At 39.5% G+C, this 25758-nt stretch overlaps 1 protein-coding gene and 1 long non-coding RNA gene across 7 annotated transcripts in view; both read right to left on the reverse strand.

Moving 5' to 3' along the window:
* LOC105383806 (homeodomain-interacting protein kinase 2) overlaps positions 1-25758 on the reverse strand; it is an 85264-nt gene that overhangs the window by 46608 nt on the left and 12898 nt on the right. The gene's annotated exons all lie outside the window — the stretch shown is intronic.
* Positions 3177-25300, reverse strand: LOC125489448. Its single transcript, XR_007267004.1, has 3 exons — positions 25286-25300; positions 18148-18150; positions 3177-4893 (listed from the first exon to the last, which is right to left on the reverse strand). It is a non-coding gene; the product is annotated as an uncharacterized LOC125489448 (long non-coding RNA).

A 25758-nucleotide genomic window follows, 5' to 3' on the forward strand; every position in this document is an offset into this window, starting at 1 on the left:
CGCATTAAAATAAATCAGAATCACTTTTTATACATTATAATAGTAATGAGACGTAAACGAGATATATTTCTCGACCTTCATTCTGTTTTTACCTGAAAAACCTTCAAAGAGATAAATTTACCACAAGGCCTCACAAGTAACAATGTTACCATTTGCAATATGGATTATTTATTTAACGCATTTTCCCTTTTGCTCCGAAATATCACGCTATCTGAGAGTGTCCAGCGCAGAAAATAAATTATTCTTGCTTTGTAGTTTTACTGAAATGACAAACTCTGCCAGTACTATTTTAATTCAACAAGAACGAAAACTAATATACAAGATAGCACAATACAGCTTTCCCTGTTGGGGAATTTGGGGATGATAATCACAGATTTTTAAGCCTTCAGGTATCAAGCATGTAATGATTGGCAGTAGGGAGACCATTAGTATAGTTCAAAATTAACATACAAAAAAAAAACAGATATCCGATGCAAAGATGATACCAGTATGATATAGGCCACGTAACTTGTGGAACAATAGAAAAATACCGTAGGCCATCGCACCATCAGTTAGATATTGGAGAGGCGTATCTAATCTTTGCTATAAATTCTTTCCAGTAGTCATATCGGCATATACCATCGAGTACACCTTTCACCTGCCACCGTTCACGAATGTTTTTCAGGTTTCGTAAACCAATGTGTCTTGTGACGTAGATAAATGTATATTGATACTTATTGCGATTCGCCATAAATACGGCGCAGTGATTGGTAGAACGCACACTAAACGAGTTTATCGGATTCGATAAAGAACCCGTGTAGCGGTCGCTGGAGAGCTTCCCCGAGTGACGTATCAACTGCACTTTATATATCTAGACCTACTGATAATCCTTTCCTAGACAATCCTTAGACGCGGTCTAGTTAATCATGTTTGTAACCGACACTCTAAGAAGAAGGTAACTAAACGCCAATAACTACATTCGAAGGAGTATGGAAACAATCGCCCAATCAGCAAATTTAGTATATTCGGCAATCACAATTACACAATACACTTGCAATCTTGCGAAAGTATTTTTTCGGGCAGCAAAAATTATAACAAGCTACCTCCACCCGAAATACGAAAAGTGCAGACTGAATTTGACCCTTAAGCAATATATAAATAAGAACGTTGCAAAGTCCAAACTGGTCACTGTACCCGGGCGCGATTGAGGACGCAATGTTAATGAAGTGCATAATTAATTAATTAATTAAACCGCAGGACAGAACAGTGTCACACGAAAATGGATGACCAATGATTAATAACATAAGTAACATAACCGACATACCACCACCAACTACACTCACGAGCAATGAATAAGTTCCACCAGCCATTGGCCTTCAATATGCCACTGGAACTTTTTCACGGCACGAGAGTGTACTGAAGGGCTAGGCTAGACGATGGTTCTAATTTGATCAGTATCCTTGAAGTAAATCAAATAAGTCGTTAACCCTAGTCAGAGGCCTTCGGGCAGCTTCTACCCGACTGTCAGAAAACATCTGACAGTCGGGTTTCCCGCTTACCCGACAACTATCTTAGCACAAGCTTTCTTGTGTTGGGGTCCACCAACCACCAACCCGCACTCTACCAGCGTGGTGGACTAGGCCTAAACCCTTCCTTCATTGTAAAGAGACCGTGCCCCAGCAGTAGGGACGTGATTGGTCGTGATGAAATCAACTAAGCACTAACTTGTACTTTATCAATATTTCCCCCCCACTGAGGCAGCTGGGGATACTGCTGACATCCTTTTATCCAGACTTGCACACTACCGATAATATAGCGCTATATTTGCAATGCCGACTGAATAAATATTATTGATGGTTGAGTAAAAAAAAACATAGTAACGTCTTACGGTAAGATTTTAAATAGGTACTTAACAAACATTCCAATCTTGCCTCATTTAAATTTTACAGCGGGAAATAAAAAAACCGCACTGAAAACCTCGTAATTCAGTTCTAGACCTATTAAAAAATAAAAACGCCACGAATCATAAAACTTAGTTAAGTAAACTCGTTTCGCAAATATTAACTATGCGGCCTACAGGCGTTGGAACTCAGTATAACCTTGCATTTTAAATTAGAACTTAATTCCAAAGGTTCCGCACTTTTCATCAAACATTTGTTATAAATCTTTATTATTGGCTAACAGTTATTATCCTAAAAGGATTAATTAGGTACACAGATCTATAAAATTTAACTGCAAATCATGGTCATTCATATTATTACGATCATGAAATTTATATTGATGATTTGATTTTGAATAGAGTTCTATTAAAAATATAACGATTATTATGGTATGGTACCTACACCCACAACGCAAAAGACAAGACGTCAATAATCCACACACCTTCTTCTGCATTCACTATAACATGTCCCCTGTCGCACGATTATCAACACTACTTCAAACCTTAAAAATTGCTATTGCAATAAAAGCGGTGTCCCTTTGACCACGATGTGTCTAACTAACCAAAGTGGATTTAATAAAGTGAACAGACAACACCCTGATTAATTAGCGGCCTTCGAGCTCATTTAGTAAATGGTTGCGCAAAGAGCATTATACAACAACAGATCAATGAGGAGACGCCATTGGCTGGCGCCGAGACATTCCGAAATCAAATTATTAAACCGTTGATTGAGCGATCCGACGAGATATAAATTTCTCATTTCAAAAAACTATGCATACGCAAAGAAGATGACCAGCCAGTAGCTGCCTGTTAAATACGGGAGAGTGGACAACTAAAAAAATACAATATAGTTTCTGTAAATAAAAAATATACAAAGTGTTGCAAAAACGGTATACCTACCGAATTGAATGAATTTTGAATTATTTCACAATGTTGTTCCCTGTTCTCCTTATGACAGATATACTTATACATATTATCTGTCAAAAGTTTGATAAATAATAGTTTCCACTTTGTATGAGGGAAAATGTAAACATTCATAGTTTTATGCCAACTATCAAACCCGTAAAAAACCAAACGCATAGTATGAAAGCCCATGATAAAATATTCTTTATTGCTTTATTTGGTGCGGACACCGGCTGCACGGGCCAAAACTATTTTATGATTACGAATAACTATGCCAAGTGTCACGCACGTTTTAACAGAATGACATGCGGTTTGAAATTTAATACGCCTGAATATTACATACCCATACCGTGAAGGGAACTTGTTTTTATTGGCCCCACTGTCCCCGCTGCACGGCACATTTAACGACGAAGATAAAAGCCACTGTGCCGCGATTCGCGATAAACATGACAATGTGTTTGCTCGCACATTAAACGAGTTTCTCTGCTTCGATAAAGCTGCCATGTTACCCGGTCTAGAATAAAAGACTTTGATAATTAGTTTTATCATTGTAAAAAGCAATCAAATAATCATCTTTAGAACAGGTTATAAGATAAATAACTGTCAATCAATTTCGAGACTTTCAATGACTGTAATCATGCGACACGCAACTTCTACGATACTTAATTAATGGTACTTTAAAACAAGAACGCTTCTATTTATCAACAGTTTTTATTTCATTATTAGTTGCTTTTTTTCCTATACTTTTATAATATGTGTTTTGTTTTGACAATTTACGTACAAAATTTATTAATTTCACAGTTCTGATCCTCATAATTAAATGTTTCTATCGTAAAATAAATGCCTAACTATGATAATTACGTATTTATTATACGATAGAACGACGTCCAACTTTCATTTAACCAGTATGACAAAAAATATTTTTCCTCACTTAAATTATTATAAAGTACAACATTTAAACGATGATATTCGTGGTCAGGCTGCTGAGTAGGTATTCCTTACAAATTACAGTAGCAGAATTGCACAGTAGTTTTGCACCACAACGTTTGACATCTAGGCGGGGGCACCCACTTGTGTAGGTCAAATACATAAAGTAGCTAATGGCTTATAATGGCTATCCGTTGAAATTATCAACAAAGTGATAAGGGGTCATTCGGGTCACATTGCAGGGCACGTGGCATATTTTATACTTGGCTCTTTCTTGCTATTGATTTATTACAAGCATTTTTACACGATATCAACTTCTTAAGACGGCGACGTTTATAACGATACCGCGTGTTTCACGATGTCGGGACAGAGGTTATATCGGTGGGATAAGAATAATGCCTATTACACTCCCCGAAATTATATTTTAGAAAGAAACAGCTTCATGTTTTATCAAAGATAACTTTTATCCAGACTTCGTTCTCCATGATAAATGTATGTCTTGCGCAAACAATACCAACACGAAAATGCTAAACCGAGTCAAAACTCATAAGACACAATGTGGACCATTGTGCAGCCATTAATGTACACTTATTACACCTTCTCATGAGAACAATGCCGGGTTTTTAAAGATGTGAAAAAAAAAACTTTAACAAAGTGACTGTTTGCGAAACAACAAGTATTGTACCAGTGTGTGGAAACGAATCGAAAACTGAGATAATGCGATACAAGTATTGAGAAATCGCTTGTTACCACTATGTGATTCGACTGAGAGAGCTGAAGAAACCAACCGATATGGCTTATTATTCATGCTATGCCTTTGTCAAAGACCATCTTCTTCTTGGGGTCACAGTGACTAAAGGATTGGCCAGTCAGACTAGCGTCAGTCTGACTTTTCAGGGTAGGCGTAGGTATATGAAGAACAGGTGATACGTCAATCGAGGGGGCTCCCTAAGATATAGTTTTTCTGTAGTTGTAACGGTTTTAGTACCGGCCTTCGCGACCCTATCTATCTCTTCCACCCTGTATAGCATGGTACTTAGCTAAGCTTGTTTTCAGAATCCGCAAAGCACACAACTTTGCAGCGGATAATTTATGAGATACAAAACCCATTACCCGATGCGATATCGCTGGATATAGTATATTTACTAAATTTTCATAACTCTGTGTATGTTCTGCTAAAAGGAAACTCGGTTTTGGAGATCACAAATTAAATCCATTACTTTCTTTCTATGTGGGATTAAAATGTGAGTCAATCAAGAAAAGCCTCATTGGATTAAGGAACAATTTTTAAGAGTATTTATTTATTTTGTGTCTTAAATAGTGTCTAAATAAGTAGTACTTAGTACTTATACCTAAAACTAGTGGTGGAATGATTATCTTTAAGGTATGTACCACGTACTTACATCGTAATACCGAAAAATCGATTTCGTATTTTTTCCCCAATAAATTATAAGCAGATAAGTTAGTTTTTCAAAAATTACCTCAATATGTCGAGTTCCCAAAACCTTCTATAGAGTTGTTGTTACCTGTAAAATAGAAATATATATATTAGAATTAAAGTATTTGAGTGTTAGGCAGTAATGTAATGTATATTACTTTACAATATCGATAAAAATGCATTTTAACCTTGAGTACAGAGGAACGTCAGTACGGTCATCTACGTTAGTAACTATAACTATACTCTTTTATACCTTGTCAAACTAACAAACCATTCAAACTTTGTAGGTTTGTCAATGTACAGTATGTACACTGTACTAATGCAGCTGATTGCACTTTATTAATTATCCCAACACCTTACAGAATCAGTAAAGCGTGTTATTTCAAGAAACTTTAATAAGTAATAATAATGATAGAGGTACGGGCAATTACGACTGCATCACCACCGTCGCAATGATTGATTCGGAATCAGTTAATTCAATCATCCCATCATATATAATTGCATTTTTGATTACTTTTCTTGAATTGATGATAATTGCTTAATGCCAATTGTGTTGTATTTTTTTACGACTTTCTGACATGCAATGAAGCTAAGAAAATATAGTTCCGGACATTGTTATGCACTGGCAATATAACTAATAAGGAGCTGAAATAGTGATTAAGGGTTACTTCTTAATTACTTGCTGAATATATTTAATATCCAACAGAAGAGAAACATGTTATTTTATGTGTTACACCTAATAAACAACTCAACAATCTCAAGGCAGTGACGATAAATTTGCAAAATGTATAAAATTATTGCTTTGGATTTCAAATAATTTGCTGGGGTCAGGGCTTCTTATTATCTTAACTAATATTATAAATCCGACTGAACGGATTTGAATGAAATTTGATATACATAAATGGTCTACACCCTGAGAAAGAACATAGGCTACTTCTTATCCCGGAATTCCCACGGGAAACCTTTTTAAGGCGAAGCGAAGCTCGCGGGAACAGCTAGGATTTAATAAAACGCGGTTATATTATGTTTAAGTTATATTTTTAAAAGTAAGTGTATGTTTTGCAGTGTAACGCGCAAAAGACATGATATCGATTCGAGTGACCTTCGATTATTTTATTAAACGTGATAGGGCTAAGGTCAAGGTCAAGGTCGAAGGGTCATGTGTTGTGTGCAAAGTCGATATTGTACGGTATACTACTAAAATACTTTCTATTTCTAGTACCTAACAAGATTCCAAGCCATGAAATGTCTTTACTAACCCTCTGTTCCCTCGTACATAAGCTATGGTATGGATGATGACTTATTAGAAGTATTTATTTATAATTTAAATTTTCAAAACTAAATATTAATAAAATATTGTTTCAGCAGCAAAATATTCATAGGCAATCCACTTCATTTAAAAAAAATACAATATGCATACTCGTATATGTATACACGAGACAAATTTTATTTAAAGTTTCCGTCCTCTGTTCTCCAACAATTTAACTATTTGTTTCCCTTTCTATACCCCTTTCAGTGCATGAGGTTTACTTTATACCGACGAAAAACGAACGAACGAGAGCTGTCGCGGAATCGGCTCGTTTAATGTAACGAGATAGAGTCGTGGCTCGCGCAGCAGCATTCATAAAGTTAGTTTTTCGTCATATAAAGTGACCCCCCAGATTTCCACGCCAGTGAGTTCCCCTGTTGGTGCGCGGTTGCCAAATCTGCTCTGCATTTCTGAAGACAGGAGTTTCAGACAAATTACACTTAGTCGTTTCTTTTCGTATATTTTTTGCGTCAGACTTGCATTTTTTCGTTGTTCTGGCATTCTTTATGCAGAATTTTAGGTACTACGGAACTGTTTTTGACTTGCACTAAATGAGAGTTTGAATTTAACTTCACATTGCACTGGTAGTATTTCATTTAGGTTTAAGATGAAAGAGCAATGTTATTAAAATAACTGTAATCATAGAAACCTATATAAGTCGTAATTAGGCCAACAAAAAGAATCAGGCGACCCAGTGAAATACTTCTAAAATAACCAACGGTTCATATAAATCTTAATCTGAAACCATTCATAATAAACTACGTTCGTATCAAAGCGGCCACACTTGAACAATTCGAATACATTTTCGCGCCATGGGGGTCACTCTCTAAATAGACGAGTATTGTCACGCAATCAGCACGCTTAATACAACGAGATAGAGGCGTGGTTAGGGCTGCAAATTTGTTTTTCTTGAAGTTCGGAGCGCTACGCTAACCACGGCTGTATCTCGCTGTATTAAGCGTGCCGATTGCGTGACAATTCTGGTTTATTCGTTCATCGATTTAGATAGTGACCCCGCGTGTCCCGAATGACCCGACAGAAATAAACTAGTCGTCACAATTATATCGAATAGAATCGTGCGCCGCTCATTCCAAGCTAATAGTTGTTGAACACTTGCATCGTTCATCATTATCACTTTCATTATTATTAAGGAAGCCGAATAGTCAAAATTTGTATATATTTGTGCAGTCTTTTTAAGAAATTACAACATATTGTGAATTAAACGTAAGAACGATTAATCACTTGTCTGAAATTCGTTTCAGCCGTTAAGTTTCTAAGTGAAATCAAATAACAAAACTGAAAATTTCCTTCGAACTTTTTTGAGAACCATACTGGATTAATTTAATACAGATCAGCGCCCAATCTACTCGAATTCATCGAATATCAAAGCAACTGCGAGGTGACGACAAGACGAAGGCTCCAATTGTATCAAGATTCTCCACCCATTCCGGCTGGACGGTGCCCTTTGATTTTCTCCTTCAGTGGTTCGGAATAGAGTTCAATTTGCTACTCCAGTGACAATCGATTTGGTAAGGAGAGTCTGGTTCCAATGATAAGGTGATTTGGACGGCAGGTTGTTGTCGGGTCGGGTGAGAAGTGACCTTAGAAGGTCGGATGGACACAAATTGATTAGAGGATAAACACTAGCCAACGAATCATGGGAATCATTACCAATGGGCAACATATTGTAATGTGTGAAGTTGTATGAACGAATACGGTGGTCGCCATAACAACCAACAAAAGTGCATGCGCTATTAAGATTGCGTGAACGTACAAATGTGATTCTTAGATAAAACTAAAAGCGTTATTTAAAACAAGATTACAGCTGCTTTCTCCCACTTCGCGCAGCCATTAAAAGCCAATTAAAAAGTGGGACTGGAATGTGAAAAATAAACCGAAAAACATTATCCTCTTGAAGCTGGCTCTCACACGGACGCCGGTGCGTATTTGTTCGAACCGGCCTGACTCCGAGGCTGGACCAGGCTACGCGGAGCCGCGGCCCCGGAGCGGCCGGGGGCTCCGGGGGGTCAGCCTGCGCTGGTGCCGCTCCCAACCGGTTCCAGTACAGACTGCCCCGGCGAGCTGCGATAAACTTACCATTAGTATCCGGCCGAGAGAAACACCAAATGCTGTTTGTACAACGCGACATATCATAATCGTTTCTTGGGAATATTCCCTTGACTTTATCTGAGAAACACAGTATATGCCGATACTGCGGACGAGTGCACAGAATAAAGAACGCTTCGTGGAGGGTCACGATCTCTTCGTATAAATTGAATTCGCTGGTTCGCGCTAGCTGAAGTGTCTGCTCCGTACTTGCGCTGCCATTCTTTGTGGAAAACGTATTTATTTGTCGCTAAGCTGCTTTCATTTTACGCGAAAATTGTCTGCAAGACGTATCGGCGCCATTACTTACACTAACATTTTGATGTCCGTGAATAACGACGCCGGGCGCGAATAGTCCACATTCAACTTTTATGGTCCACATTAAAGTTTCGAAATTATATTTTAACACTTATTTCTATCAATCGCAGATTTTACGGCGAAGTAATCTAGATTATACCAAACATCCAAGCAATCCGTAAAATACCTACACAACTAATCCGAGCATTCAGAAATGTTGTACAGAACTCTTTCGAGTTCTCGTAAGAGCATGAAGAAAGGCCCTATTAGGGCCGCGGCGGTGCTCGACTCGACATAATTATCCTGGGCGGCGGCGGCGGCGGTAGCCCTCCTCAGCTCGTTCCAGAAACCCTCAATGCAGGTGGCGCGAGGGCACTCCACGCCGGCTCCCAACTATTATTAGCGCTGTTAGTATTCCGAGCGGCCTCCAGCGAGACACAGTTATTTTAGACATATTTTGGGCACCTCGCGTGGCGTTGCGCCACATGGCCGATCCACACGCGACAACAAAAACACGTGAAAACAAGAGCTATTTAATAAGATCGCGTTACCAGTTTCGATCGACGATTACAGGTACAAAGGGCTGGAGATGACAGAACAAGGAGATATCCATCAAAGTCAGGACTTGGCAGTGACAGCTTCATTAAAACTTGGCTACGCTTTTCCGTCGGACAAGGACGTGGAAACTTCGCTTATTGTTCCCGGAACTGACTCCGTCGTAAACTCTCGATTACATCCGACCATCGTCGGAGAAAACAGAAGCAAACACGATAAGAGAAATGAAACCGACGCACAGACAACAAATTGTATGATAATGAACCACGCGTATAACCCCCAATAGGCATGTGAGGTACTAAATTCTTGGTCAAATTGTTAGTTAGGGTCCGCCTTGAGGTCGTAAAGTACAAATACACGCGTGGGCCGTAAACCTGAGCCTTATTTATTCGTTGCCTTTGTGATAGATGCCTTGCGCATCAACAAAATGTAATATATTTTTTGTTCATAGATATATAGACGGCCCTTACATTTTGTGGATGGTAAAATTGAAGTGCGTAGGCAGCTTCGTTCATAAGCACGCATTGCGGTGTGGCCATGAATTTAAAATGTCACGTCACATTAATGCGCCAGCAGGTCTACCAGAGAAGTTTCAGACACAAGCGTCAAGTATTCCAATAGGTGGCCACGTACTCGCCGGCTCATTCATTCGGATATCACGGGACAATAGGCAAAGAGGTGAGAGTAATATGAGCTAGTATCGGTTTTGCGCAGGTCCTAGCCGCGGGGGTGACTGGGAGTCACGGCCAAGGTCGCCCCCGCGTCCTCTGCCGCCGCCCCCGCGTCCCCGCACCCGCTCCCGCCCCTGCCACGCAGTCGATACGCCGCCCCGCCTCAATGGGCCCGCACACACCTCCCTAACTACCAACAAACTCACACACACAAACGTCTCATCCAACGCGAAACTCTGCGTTATACAACTCTAATTACGCCTACTAGCCTACTGGTAAAGTTCACCTCTAATAATTAAATTATTCTAGACAAAACAGCAACGGGGGTGGAAAGGACGCTGAACAAATTAAATTTTCCTAGAGTCTACGTAGTTTGACGTAATCCTCATAATATTTAGTTGGGTAATATCAATATAGATAAAGTTATTTACAGCGTTATCGAACCAACGATAAAGATAAGGGCGCCACATACGCTAGCGACCAGGCGACCGGGCGATCCTACATTATATTTAATTATCAAAAGCCATAGCATGGCATAAACTGACTGGAACTTTGCAGATAGGTAAACAGAGCGGTTGTGTATGGGAGTACTTGGGAAGTACCTACAGTACACGCCTAACCTCTGGATAAGGAAATAGCAGGAAGGGCAAGGATAGGATTGTCCGCTGTGGGCTTTGTGACGACTGGACATAATACAATTTAGAGTAGCAAGCAACTAGAATTGAGGATAAAGGAAAAAAAGGCGATCGTAAGGTCGAATATATTAAGTATTAAAATATCTTGTCTGCAGATCGAATAACCTATGACGAATAAGTCTTTTATTTCGATGTGTACAAAAATATATGTGTGTTAGTTTGCAATATCAGTCACCGTATCTGTCTCGTGAAAAAACAAAACCTAAGTTGACTCCTTCAAATCTAAAGTGAAGGAACAGTGTTGCGAATCCTGGAAGCTTAATTTTGCATCATCACAGTAACTTGCAACTTCAAAAAACTGTATTTATTGTATAAGAATCGTGGCACCGGGAGTTACCCAAGAGATCTGGCGAGGCCAACCAATCAGGTCTCACCTTTAGCTCAATGTCTTCACCGACAACACGTTTCGAATCGAACGCAAGCAATGACATTGTGAAATGAATGCAGACTTACCGAATATTGGCTATTGAGTCAATAGCGTAGACTGGCTCCAATTTAAATTGCCTTTTATTCAATTCGGTCTTCAGACGCCAAGCGAAAATTGGAGATGAAATTCTATAGAACGATTGTGTATTCGGTTAAATTTGGCATCCTCTGCTTGGTAGTAGATTTTTCAATCATTATAACGTTAATGGTTGGAGTTTTGTACCACGTATAAAAGTCCGAATCGTGATTGTAATGTAAACTATTGTAAACATCGTGACTAAGCGAGCTGCCGTAAAGGCCGATCACAAATAAAATCCTATTAACTGGTAGTGAGACAGGAACTGTTTGAAAAGACCTTTGGTTAATTTACTATTTAATTTATTTCATGCTGCTGAGTGTTGGCGAACAATGATTACTTAGATATATTCGAAGAATAAAGTACCTTCCGTTTGCTAATTCCTATAACTGGATGATGCAAGTGATAGTACCTTGGATTTAAATGACCGATTAATTTGGAGCTCCTCCATTAAACTGTTATTGACGAACGATAACGATCGTTTTAACAAGCAAGACGCCATTACATCGGTGGCTACTAACTATTAGAGAGGAGAGAAAGGAGATTTCTGCTTCTTTCTATACATTATCGTGTTTTGACATGACGACTATGCTACTTTTATCCAGGGATTTCCATTAGAAAATTTTAAGCACCCAAGCTAGCAGGGTATACCGTCCACATGCCATGGTTAACTCTAATGCAACTTAAAAGAGTCATGGCTTAGCCCAGATGCTGTATAGAAATAGAAAAAACTTTATTCGACACAAAAACAACAACACGAACAGTAAAACAGGGTATACCTTGAGATACTGCTGCAGGAGGGTAAACCTACGAGGGTTACTGACGAAAAACGGAAGCTGTTACAACAAGATAGAGTTGTGGCTCGCGCAGCAGAGCTCCGAAACTTAGTTTTTCGTCATATAGAGTGACCCCTCAGGCACAGCAGCTTACGCCAAGTTTCCACACGCCTGTAATCTAATACGGTTTTCATCGACGTATCGAGATTATATTCCCCCGTATTCCGAAGCGCGGTGATAAATCATATTTGCGCGCAAATTTCGACGACGCAAATGCGGCGCTGCCGGTTGTATAACATTTGTCATGCCCCATTTGGGCGCGAGGAGACAGAATGTGATAATGCTCCTCCGTTTATGGCTATTTGATAAATCCATGCTTTCGTGCTAGTACATAGTTCTGTGTTTACCATAAACACTTCACCTTTGAGAAATTTTAAACCTTCAAATCACCCTTTCCAAGAGTCGGCAGTGTCAAACGTCCCAGTCCCAAAAACGTGTAGGTACACATAATATCCCTATCTTTATTGGTGAGTCCTTGAAAATTGGTAAGGACGAAATCCAGACCCGTCTGATTGAATCTCCGGGCGCAAGTTAAATAGAAATCAAGGGTCTGAGTGGAACGGACACTTAGCATTAAGTGCACATTACGTTACGGTTTTTATTCCAGCGGCGTGGCCGACCCTCCGTAAAGGGTTACAGTCTGCGCGTTTTTCGTAATAAATGCTGCATTATCTGCGGTCATGTTCAGGAGGTTTTATCGTTATAGTTATTAAAATTATTGATATTTTTGAATGGTAGATGAAATGTCCTGCACGCCATCCATACATTACAAATTTTAGTGAAACATTACATAAGCGATTCCCGCCACAATGCACTTGAGCCTTACACCCCCTGAGCAACATATCCTCAAAGTTGTAACACATTTGCACGCCACTTCAACCCTTACCACTCACGAATTAAGAACCTCGTCGCACCTAGCACACAGTCATTATAGAGTTATAGGTGGAATCTGAACGAGCTTGAGGGGACAAGTTAGCTCCATTGAGCTCCCGGGCTGCGAACGTCTATTTTTAGGGGTCCCAGCCTCCCCCTGTGACGTCACCCGCCCCCCGCCACCCGGGCCCGGGCAAACCCCCTCTCGGCTGAAACCGAATAATACCAGACGAGTGCCTCACGACCAAAATATTTTCCCCGGCATTGAAGATTCGCGGCAAATTATGTACATAACCTTCGATAAATTCGTTTCGCTTTCAATTAGGGAATACCTTTTGATTATTCGGATTGTAATTTGATGTGTTTTTAACCGCTTCTGACGTTAAAATAATGTTTATAATGGGCACTTTTTATTAGCTGCTACTGTATGGTTGCAGGTTGATTACGTGATTCGTAAAACAGGGACAATGCAAGCGTTCGCTCGCCGGTACGTCCCACGCTGAACTACATAGATTCCAAGAATACTACAATGGCACGACATGAAGCTTTTATGAAAATTAAAGAAACTCTTTAAACGGAAACTTTAATGAAATTGTGACGTTAAAATACCAGAGGTCCAGGCGTGGGAGGCCGGCAGGTTCGTTTGAAAGCTAGTTCTTCTGAGGTACAGTTGCCAACACTTAGAGCGTTCCGTAAGAGCTAAATTTCCAAACCAAGTGCAGCGTTCAGCGCGACGCTCACTGTACTTACAACTGCGTAGTTCCATTTCCACATAGGTACTACCTTATTATGTATGAAAGTATACACTACTTTGTAGAAATTGGGTTTCTCTGAAGGTTCGCATTAAATGAGCATTAGAAATAAAATCGGCAAGCTAAAGTGGTAGTGGGCCGGCCATATATGCTTTGATTAACAATATACTAGGGCATGCAATACCGCAATACCGGTATTCGTAATACCGGTATCAGGGACAAAATTCACGCTTTTTTCAATGCCGGTATTGAAAGTTAATACCGGTATTGAAGTAATACCGGAATTGGACTTTTTTAGGCTATAATAAAGCGATTAAGATATAGTATTCCTATGTACTGTGAAAGCGCACTTGTTTCCAACAGTTTGATGCAGTTTTCGGCCGTTTGATACTACTGTTGCCCATGCGTAAACGGACACTGGATGTAAAAATAATAATTTATTGTAAAATTTAAACTCTAATACTCAATTCTCGTAAAAATCTATTACAAAAAACTGAATTTCATTGCATTTTCTCGTTTTATTTTGACCTATACGACCTTTAATCACAATATATGCCATTTATTACAAGGAAATCTAATATCGGTATTAATACCTCTCTCGTCGTCCCTCTACAATAAGATTAATAGAATAAGCCCAATTTATCCTCTAACTGTGTCTGAAGTCAAGCACAAATGAACACTACTTCTAATTACACTGAATTATGATAATACTGAGTCGCTACTTGTTACATGATTATTGCAGTTGTTAATTTTATTTTTCTATTTGCTTACAGTTTTACTAACCCAAAATAAATACCTACATTGTTTTAAGCTATTTTTAACACCTACCTACTAAATACCTATTGCTATGTAAAACAGATTGCTTACTTTACTTTACTAAGCTATATTTCTTTATTTTAATTATATTTTGTTAAAAATGTTGAACCTACCATACCTACCCTATTGTTCAATTTTCAAATTGTAAATGACTAGCAGGGATGGGCGGGGTACCCAGTATCACAGGTATCTCACCTAGTACAGGGGCCCTTGTCACTTGTAACATTTTGACGTGTATGTGTTGAACAATAAATTTTTTGAATTTTGAATTTTTTTGAATTTTTTGAATACCGGGATCCCGGTATTGAGTTGCAATACCGGAACTCAATACCGGTATTGAAAATAGTTCCGGTATTGCATGCCCTACAATATACCGAGCAAGATATTACAGCGAGAACCCATTGACAGGTGGGATATACAAACTCTCGATTGGCAACAAACAAACCAGCGTATTGTGAGACTGCCGGTAGTGTCTGGATGAGGAATGCCGAGGACAGAATTATGTGGAAAGGACGATTACTGATTTGAAGGGATCTACGGGTCTTTGTCTGTAGTTATCAACTGAAATATACAAAAAAAATTGAAACGAAACTGAAAGGAATGACAAGGATAGAGTTACAATTCAACCTTGGAAGTGAAAGGGAGAGAGCAGGTAAATTTCAACTAAAGCGCGGCGGACCGCACGGCTGAAACGTAGGTAATTTTAACGACGGAATTATGAAGATAAATTGTAAAGGTAATAGTTTAATTAAACATCAAAGAGTGGCGGAGGTTTACACGTGGAGAGGGGGCAAAGCCACGGAGATTGCTTCGGGGAATTCCCACGAATTTCAGTAATTACAATTAGGCACGACTGTAACGAGCTGGCGATATTTTTATTTTCTATTCGTCGTGAAAGGTCGTGCGGGATTTTAATAGAGGCGACATGACGGATGTTGGTTTCATTACTGCAAAATTCCTTTTAGTTTTATCTTAGAAACGGTCTATTTTAATCTTCATCATAAGCCAATAATCATCCACTGTTGGACATAGGCCTCTCCCAAGGAGCGCCATAATACTAGTTTAATCTACTGAATATATTTTGATAATCTTATACAGGGTGTTAAAATCGCCAAAACAAATAAAATTATTGATTCTCTGTAGAAACTGTCACGTGACTTTTTAGACGCCTCGGAGAGGGTATACTACTTTTGCAACATCCTGTATATATGACTAGCCCGGGGGTGTTCTTAGCGATATTTATGCAAATCAGTCTATACCGACGTGTAATAAAATAGCTTCCAGACAGAATCGGTGACGCAAAATCTTATACAGCCACCGAACTTATCGACTTATCTCCCACGCTAGCCACCGTGACTAAATAACGTACTAACAATACAAATAGCACTGCAACACTTTAGATATAAGAATGAAATTTTATTGACAGGCCCGTCTTGCTTATCCGATCAAGGAACCCACGAAGATTCCCTACTCTAGCGAATCGCACGAAAAATGCCGTGCAATTGGTTACTTTAATACTAAGAGATAGAGTCGCGGTTAGCGTAGCACTGTTCCAATACTTACTGCCAATTTTTCCATAGTGGGTTAGAGCATAACCAGGGATTATTGGTTGACTTTTGACACATCTGTCAAGAATTTAGTATGGAGATGACGTATAATTGATAACCAATCCCTGGTTAGATAACCTTAGTTTTCCAAATGGCAGAGTTAGCGCTGTCAGTTTTAGCATCTCAAATTTACATACACCGCCGTTTCGTTCGCAGTTACTATGACTATGCGCAGGCGCATGCTAAAATCTAAAATCACATGTAACATGTTTTATTTATTAGCAATAATAGTTGTGTAGGCATCGGTGATGGGAGAAAGGTCAGCTTTATAGTTTTGTTTACCACGGCGCTGTCAAATGGTTATTATGATAATTTTACGACTGAAATTTCAAGCCGACTATTCTTCGTCGGTAATCTTTAGGGCGGTTTCAGACTAGCGTATTTTTAGGCTCTCGTAACGTTAGCGTATGATACGTATATATCATTTTTTGGAACATGTTTGTTTGATCTCCATGTTTATATAATATCCAATGACAATTTTCCATTCAGCGAACGTGGAGCGAGCGGGAATATTCCCAGTCTCCAATATTGGTGTTTACCTCATTTCAAATTAATTGCCATCCGTCCCAAGGAGCCGCTTTGTTTACCTGAAACCAATAAAAAACATAAGTGAGAGACGTAAACACAAACACCGGCCATTCATTATTCGTTCAGGTTGACGTCAATACAGCATAAACAAAAGAACATCGAGCTCTATGAAAACGGCTCCTTCATTTTTCTTTCCAAGATATAAAATATGTAACAAGTCGTTCTCTACATATTTAAATTGAACACATAATAATGAAGTTATAACACCACAACTACCTCACAATCATTTTATAAACCCAGGATTTACCATCCAAACGTTGTTTGGTAGAGATTGCTGTACTATTTTAGTTTCTGTTTTCTCATTTTTGTTCTTGGTGCAAATAAATGTGTATGAGTATGAGTTATATGAGGAGCAATATTCTATCACTACTGTTTTAAACATAGTTCTGCAACTTATGGTACTTGGATCATAGAATTCATAGACCAAGTAGTTTTCACTGCTCTAACGATTTAAAAACTCCTACTAAGCCTAAGTAAAAAATATCATAACCGTGGTAGTTACAATACAAATATATTTAGCAGGAAATCGTATGTAAAATCATTTCATGTATAGTAAGTACAGTCTATTTACGTTTTTCCTCCCGAATCAGGAAAACATAAACGAAGCTTAGTTTATGTACAATGTTTAACTCAGTAAATACATAGTTCTTTTTGTAATATAACGGTTATTTAATTATACCTAATAAAAAACTGAACCTAACATTTAACGGTTAAAATATCAACTACAGAAAACGATAACAGTATCCGATTTGCTTTAAATTTGAGTTGAGCACGTTTAAACTGCACTACATACCTAAATGTTTTTATATGTTCTGTATTGCGCTTTCGTGTGGCTTCCAAGTAGTCCATGCTTGTAATCATGCAAGAAATTGCAAATATCTATCTTCCAATATCCTGGTTTAGTATTAGGACGCCTATCCGAGATAACAACTACGTCATAACATGCATCACATAATGAAACATACATTGCTCCTTGCATCTTTCACATCCAAGGATTTGACTACGAAATACCATATAATTTGTTAATCTTGAATATCTAGTATGCACTCAAATCTTTCACGATGCTTTTCTTTGTAAGCAAATGTATGGCCACATATTAAAACATTACGGTCTATATCTTTAAACCTCCATAACGTTAGTAGATACGATCCTCGCTTTAATCCGATACGGGTATAGTTAAAATTCATTTGGGGCCAGCGGCGGCCGGCGACCCTGCAGGCGCAGCACCAGGCAATGCATAGCAAGTGGACAGCGAGGAAAACGTTCTAGATTATTCTAGAAACATCTCGGAATAACCTTCACTACTTTATTTCCCTTGCAGTCTGAACCGTTGAGCATAAATCCCTCTCCTTACTGTCTACTAGACGTTTTGTCATAAGCTCGACTAAATTATTATTAAAACTGCTGGAAAGCCATGCCGAATAGACCCTGTACATTCTCGTATTTGCTAAGTGTCATAATAAATTTGTTGAGAGTCCGGAGCGACCTTAAGATGTGAGTACCAACAAATAATCTATAAAAAATGCAACTGAAAAACATTTTGCTTTGACAAAATGTTCACATAATGAAAGATGGCAATACTTTTCGGATGGAAGATGGCAACTCACGTCTCGGGCGACCGTGCTGTCAGTGAATCGTTATCTCTAGGCGACTGTTAACTAATAGGCAAACATTCGCGTCCATAGGGCAATGCACTCTACTGCAGTCGATGCGGCGAGTGCGTCATAGACAGACAACCTCATTGTTCCTCCCACACGCCTTAAACTGACTAGACGACGCTATTTATAAACCAACCTCTTTTCCCCGCAAAACCCTTAAGAAAACTGATGAAAGCTGCATAGAAGCGTTTCAAACGAGCGCTATGCCCCATTCGTTTTCCACCGAGGGTATCAACCTTATACATGACTTTCTCCCAGAGCCGAACCTCGTAACTAGCCTAGGTAGCTAGATGCGGTCTACATTTACACAATAGATAACACGGCTTGTCGCGCGCCCATCGCATACAAACGACGGGCGACAATACCTGGGTTCAGCAGGTGTGTTTGCCACAATGCGGGCTCACACAATGTGGACCTGTCAGTACCCGCACGCACGCTATAACCTCCACAGCTATGTCACACGTCACATAACTGTATGAGTTGCCAGATGCATATGTTACACCCACGGAGCACTGTTGAGACGGGAGGGTCGTGGCTATATTAAATGTATCAACGAGGAGAGGCGTGGAAGTGCGATATCGTCCTACTCGTTATGAGAATATACCTCCAAAAGCGTTAGCTACAAAGGCAAAATTAAAATGGTAAACGATGACTTGGTGTGCCGTATTGGCTCTTAGAAGTGTTAAAGATTCTCTGTAGCCCTAGAATGCAATAGTAAAGGTAAACAGAAGTAGAATGACCGGTGCAGTATCTCCCGCGATCCATGTTTATGTAATAATTCGACGATCCCTGACGTTAACATTAAACAAAGCCGTGCGTTTCAACACACCAGCGGAACGAACCATGCCAAGATTCAACTATTTCAGGATGTTATGCCACCCACAAGTGTCTTACTGAGTAGCCACAATATATTGCACATTACAAATTACAATACCAAATGAGAACACAAGTTCTAAGAATAGATACAGCCAACATTCATAATATGTATAATCAGTCATTTGGGCCTCATTATCCGAAAACTAATTACATAAACTCTCCCGCGAAGTCAGATACTTTTATAGAAATGATTATAACGTTGAGACTGAACTATCATAGCACCTAGTAAATACGCAGGATGTTTATCCGGCACCTGTTTTGGACGGTCGTGGAGAAGGTTCACGTGCTGGACACCCTGTAGAATACGACATTAGACTCATTAGCCTCGTTGCGCGATATCTAGACGAAACAAACAGCCACAAATAATACAATCTAGTCCAGTCTCTGTCGAGGTACCTGATGGGTTTATAATGAAGGCCGAGATTGTGCGCAAGAGCATAGCTGCGACCGTGGTCACGCCCATGGGGGTCACTCTATACTAGTCTATACTAACGAAAAACTAACGAACAAGAGCTGTCGTGCAATCGGCACGTTTGATACAACGAGCTAGAGTCGTGGCTCGCGCAGCAGCGCACGAAATTTAGTTTTTCATCATATAGAGTGACCCCCAAGATCATCCGATAGGCAAATTACACCTTGACTGACTTATCTACCGACGTACGAACGAAGGAAACCCCTCAAACGTGAACCGACAAGTTTGATAACACTAGACAAGCGGCTGCAAACAAGATATCTGATGCCTAAGCGCCGGGCACTCTATACCTAATACAGTTTTTGCTGAGTAACACTAATCACATGGTTACCGTATTACGTCCGACGTTTTTCCTACAGCAGATCAATCATAAAGAAAATTAAAAACTAATCATGTGGCTTACATTACACGAGCACAGATGATTGGAAGATTGGAAGCATGTGTTTAGACGTATCATTCAAAGCCGTGGAAGACTGATGCTGAACATTGCTGAACAAAGTTTTTACAGAATATACAGAGTGTTGCAATTACAATATTATTTTATTTTTTGCTGTATTTATTTAGTCATATAGTGTTTCAGTAGTATATTATACGCTTGCATCACTGCTACCTCTGGACCATTTTTAAACTCTCTCTACCATACAAAGGTCTGGTAGACATTACTATTATAAGCAACGAAGCCGCAACAAAACTATTTTTATAGTATAATTTTTTGTATTTCTCTATTTTGGTACAAATAAAGAGCATTGTAATTAGCAAGGTTATTTAACAGGATACTTGGTACGTAAAACAATCGTTTCTGCATTACACAAATGTTTCACAGACTGCGCTCTTAGTAACAACGGGGAAAACTGTACTTGATAAAATAACCACGCTGCTTGTCAACAATGTAGTCGTATGTAGGCGACTCAGCACGGCTCTGATGGCGACCCAGTTAGGGACAACTCGTCGATGTACCGATATCTATTGACGTGTCGCCTAGACTCGTTGTGTACAATTAAACTTGTTACGTTAAATAAGGACAAAGTAGATAAAACGGTTATAAGACAGGGATGGCGCAAAGAGGACAAACGGGGACATTAAAAATCTAACTGGCTAATCCTGACGATGGCGGCGACAAACAACAGTCCAACTCAAGTGTTTGTCAGTGACACTAGGAAGAAGTTTTTTTTTATCCAGCCTTATGAAATTCAATGAGGCAGCCGCCTTATTGATCGAAGTAGGGTATCTCAGTTGGGTAACAAGACAACGCAGCTTTATTTGGTAAGTGAGATGAAGCGCTTCGATAAGGATCGTATGTACCAGGCGCGAATGAATCGTGAGGAGCTCAACTTTGGCAATGTGCTGATCAGTGTGGCAACACGGGAGGGGGGAGGTTACGTAATGCCGCGGGGCGGGGGCGGGGGAGGTCACTGACTCGCATGGTCCGCGCGGTGCCAATTTGATCATCATGTCAAGTCGGATCACGAAAACATCATTACGGCGAACTGGTTGCTGAAAACAGGAGGATTTAAGTCCTGGCGCCTTATTCTCGGTACGTTTGCGGTTCACAAGCGATAGTGGTACTGGATTTTTCTCGCAGCCAAACTATTGTGCGTCAATGTATAGATACAATTTCTTTATTTAGAAACGCAGATTTGGCCTGAGTATGGCGCCTGTTTGTTTGATGCCAGCATCATGCGTTAAATGTAAATATATCCTGCTGTTATATTTGGATTCTCCTCCTGTTACTTAATGCATTCCTTTCGTTCACCTACTTATAAAGCTCATAAGCATAAGGAAGGACGGACATTAATTGTCATAAATAGCAATCGCAACAACAAGCAAACATATTATTATTACATAAGTACCTATTATGTAAATACTTTCACGATGAGTAACACACTTGTGACAATAATTTCAGAAAATAGTATACCTAATATATATTTTGGTAATAAACCTGAAAACATCGTATTTTTCTCCGGAAAGGAAAAATACTGAAGAAACAAGCCATTTGATTAAATCAACAGGACAACAAACAGCTTTATTTAATAAAAAGTCTAATTGCCAGTACCAGGAAGACAGACGTTGGAAGCGAGTTACTCAAGCTAAAGCTTCTGCAAATTTCAGCCTTTAACGACATCCGGCACGACTCACGAGCAGCCACCATTCTTCCTGCTGTTTTTCTGTTCACTGGACAACCAGCGCGAATAATGACAACATTTTTTGGTGCAACGATCCACGAAATCGGCACAGAGCAGAAAGAAAACTTGCCAAACCGACGACGCACGGAGCGGCAACGGCGCACTCGCGGTCATTACCTACCTACGTGACTTTCAAACTTGATCGATAGCCGGATCAAATCGCTTTTTAATGCAACCAAAAATGATCGGCAGACATGGAGTAACCAAAAAGAGCAAATGCATAGACTAATCTACTTAGATCGGCTTACCCTTTAAAGCAGCTTATATGCTATCTACCTTTAAACTGCATTTCGCCAACTCGGAGGCATGAGAGCTAAAAAAACGTTCGAGTTAACGGGGTTTTCATCGATCGAGATCAAAACATCGTTACGAACACGAAGTTACCGAATAACAATTTGGCAATGTCTCCAGGCGAGTTAGCGCGTCAGAAACAAGATTTGGTTCAGTTGAAGCCTCGGCATCATTACTGGCAAAAACTGGTCATGTCATGTACCGCGCTCGGTCCCAGCGGCCATCACCAAGAAGCCAAATTTGGCACGGGACGAGTTGGCAACGCCGCGCGCAGCGGTCGCGAATTGCACGCACTCCACCAATCTGCCCCGTGAAGTAAACAAACAACATTGCGTCACCGGCTACATAGGCAAAAGCAGGCCTAATTAGCTCAGCAATAAAGGATAAGTTTCCAAAGCAGATGAGGATTGTGTTTATCGTGAATTTCGCGTGCTACAATATTATTATGATAAGTGTTGATGAAAAAACAGATATTCCGAAGAATGGAGTAGATACTTTACTTTTACAACATTATTCTCGAGTGCTTCATATAAATAAAGACAGAAAGTCTTTAATCTCGTCAGGAATATCTGATGCACGTCTGTGTCGTTGAATCCACGCTGTTGCGAGAGAGCCGTGTGAACAGAACACATTTCAATAAAACTGCGAGCAAGCACACCGACCAGATTAAAACGTGGTAGAGACTACTAGAGACTACTACTACCACATTTGTGTGTCAATCAACTGAAAATGTTGTTTAATTATGAAGTCAAAAAGCTGGACTCCATCTCGTTAAGTTTTGAGTTTGAGTTTTGAGTTTGAGAGTTTAAGTAAGATGCCGAAAGGTGGACTGTTCGAAACTTCATATTTCTTCAAACAACAATAGGCGCCATTCACCAGACCTTTTCAGCTCTTTTCCCATAAACCCCAAAAAACTCTATGTAAGATTCTACGCACCAAGTTTCCATTCCTTATGATACAGATCTCCTGAAGTCACGTGGATTCATAAAACCGATACTCAGATCACGTGTCCTGTTTGTCAATGATAAGTAAATATTTATGGACCTAGAGAATCAACAGCTACAGGCGGGCATAAAAAAATAGCACTGAACACTGAAGTTTGAATCTCCAAATAAATTTGGCCGAATTTCCCTGGCATTTTTATCTGAATTTATAAATCTGTCTAGATTACGGACGGAATAGGTTTTTTAGCATTTTTTAGATTAGATGATCAAATTTTTACGCAATGTTGTTGGGATTACTAGATGAGTTTGATGGCTGTTCAATTTGCAATTTCAACAACCATCTGGGGCCTACGCTTGGCGAATAAACGAGATGAGATATATTACATTACCGAATGAGTTTGTTTGAAAGGCTCTTCTTGAGATTAAAATGCCTTTTTTCAAAAATATGGTAATTTAAATGTTGTGGCGAATTCTTTCAGTGTCTGAATTTAATGCTGGCTTATCATTAGTCTCTATATACAATATTTTTTCATATTATGTACTTTCAATCTAAACAAACGATCAATGCGGCAACACAGAAGCTGCACTCCACGTCTAGAAATCCAATATCGGCGCTAAAGATCCATTTCGCAGCCGGGGCAATAATTCGAGTACACAATAAAGGAGATGCAACTCAATTTCTTTGCAGCCGTAAAGCAATCGGAGGCGCACTTTCGAACCTGCCCCAGATGCCGGTAACGGTAAAAATACCATCTTTCGTACGACAGATGCATTCAGCCGACGACGTGCTAAGGATGGAACGATTTAAAAACGAACCATTTTTCTTCGAACCTGCCAGTGACCAGTACCCGTATCACGAAAATTCGGGCTAACGAATAGAATCGAATGCGAGTGCGACTATTGTCAACTTGACAGCACTTTCGAACACTTTTTACCTTTCGAATGAGTTTCGAAAAGAATGACCACAGAGTACATAATATTATTCTGACAATGACCTATGGAATGATAGCTGTCAAACTTTCGCAAATCTATACACCGCCATTTTGTTGTTGACAGGTTGACAGCACTTTCGAATAGACTATCGAATAGAATGTGCTGCGTTTTTTCCGGATAGCTCTACAGGACTGCTGTCGCTGTCGCTGTAACCAGCCAGTATTGTTCTCTTCGTACACGCGTGGAGCTCAGAACAATGATGTTGACAGAGTGTTCAATAAGTTTTTTATACAGTTTGCCTTATCGCTTTTTAATCACAGGATTTGCCTCAGCAACAGCAGCTAACTCATATTTGAAGCACTAGTGGACTGATTTGTGCAATGCCGCAACCAAGAAAAGTTAAAGACAAAGACAAAAAAGAAGCCTTAAAGGGTTCAAAAAAAGTTGAGACTTATATCACGTTTTCTAGCACCCCAAAACGTGGGGGGAAATAAAAGTTTCCCCCGGCCTGTGTTAAAGTTAGTTTTAATTTTAAGTTGGAAAGCCTTAGCAAAGCCCCGGCGGTCACCATGGCGACGGATCGATCCCGCCCACGCGGCGACCATGTTTCAACACCAATTAGTGATGCGTTATTGAAAATATTGAACAAAACAGAACGCCGCTTGCCAATTCACGTTCAGGGCTAATTACTCACGTCCATTCAAAGTGCACAGGTACTTCACCTTCGCCAGTCAAACATCTTCACACTAATATTCACACATAGATTGTTTATTTCTGCGCAAAAGGGCCAAGTTTTGGCTGAACGTGAACACCCTTTATACTGTTAAATTAGCATTATCTAGCTCATACTCGTATTTTCCAATAGCGCGATTGGTTCGTTTCAGACACGTGTCTGAAAGCTAAAAATATACGCTGAAATATGCTATCGAGCCATCGAAGGGTGTTGAGGTCGAATCAAATCTTTTGCATGCATAAAATATGGTCTTGACGAGGATGCTACACAATACACAAATACACATACTTTGTAGACACAAAACACTAACAATGGAAATAACGTGAAATCATCAGTCTAAATTTATAACTAGAAGATAAATGACAGCAGGAGTCAAAACATACCGAACATAATAAAAATAACATATGTACTTAAATTATTAACCTTATACCAAAAACCGTATCTGACAATGATTATATTGTTGATTGTATGATTATGTTATTAATTATTACTTCTGAACGACTAAAAAAATAAGTTATTACCAACATCCGATTCGGAGCTAAGTGAGCATTGGTTGTGATTACAGACACTGACTATAACACTCCTCTTTATAATCATTCATTAAAAACAAATCCAAGCGTAGCCGAAGCCAAACACTGCATAAAAATTAAAGGGTGACACAGAGGTCGGAGACGGCTAAAATGCTGCTTTACAAAGTCAAACAAAAGACGCGTTCGTTACGCAGAGACGGGGATGAAAAGCTTCTGTAAATAACATTTTAGGGGCCTATTTTCCCTGCGTAGTTTCTAAGGCATCCTTTAGCTAGCTTGTGCGAGCACTGAAACCAATTTACATACAAACGCTTGACTTATTACGAGCCGCACCCTTAATTACAT

The sequence above is a fragment of the Plutella xylostella genome, chromosome 14 (genome assembly GCF_932276165.1).
Source record: "Plutella xylostella chromosome 14, ilPluXylo3.1, whole genome shotgun sequence".
Lineage (NCBI taxonomy): Eukaryota > Metazoa > Arthropoda > Insecta > Lepidoptera > Plutellidae > Plutella > Plutella xylostella.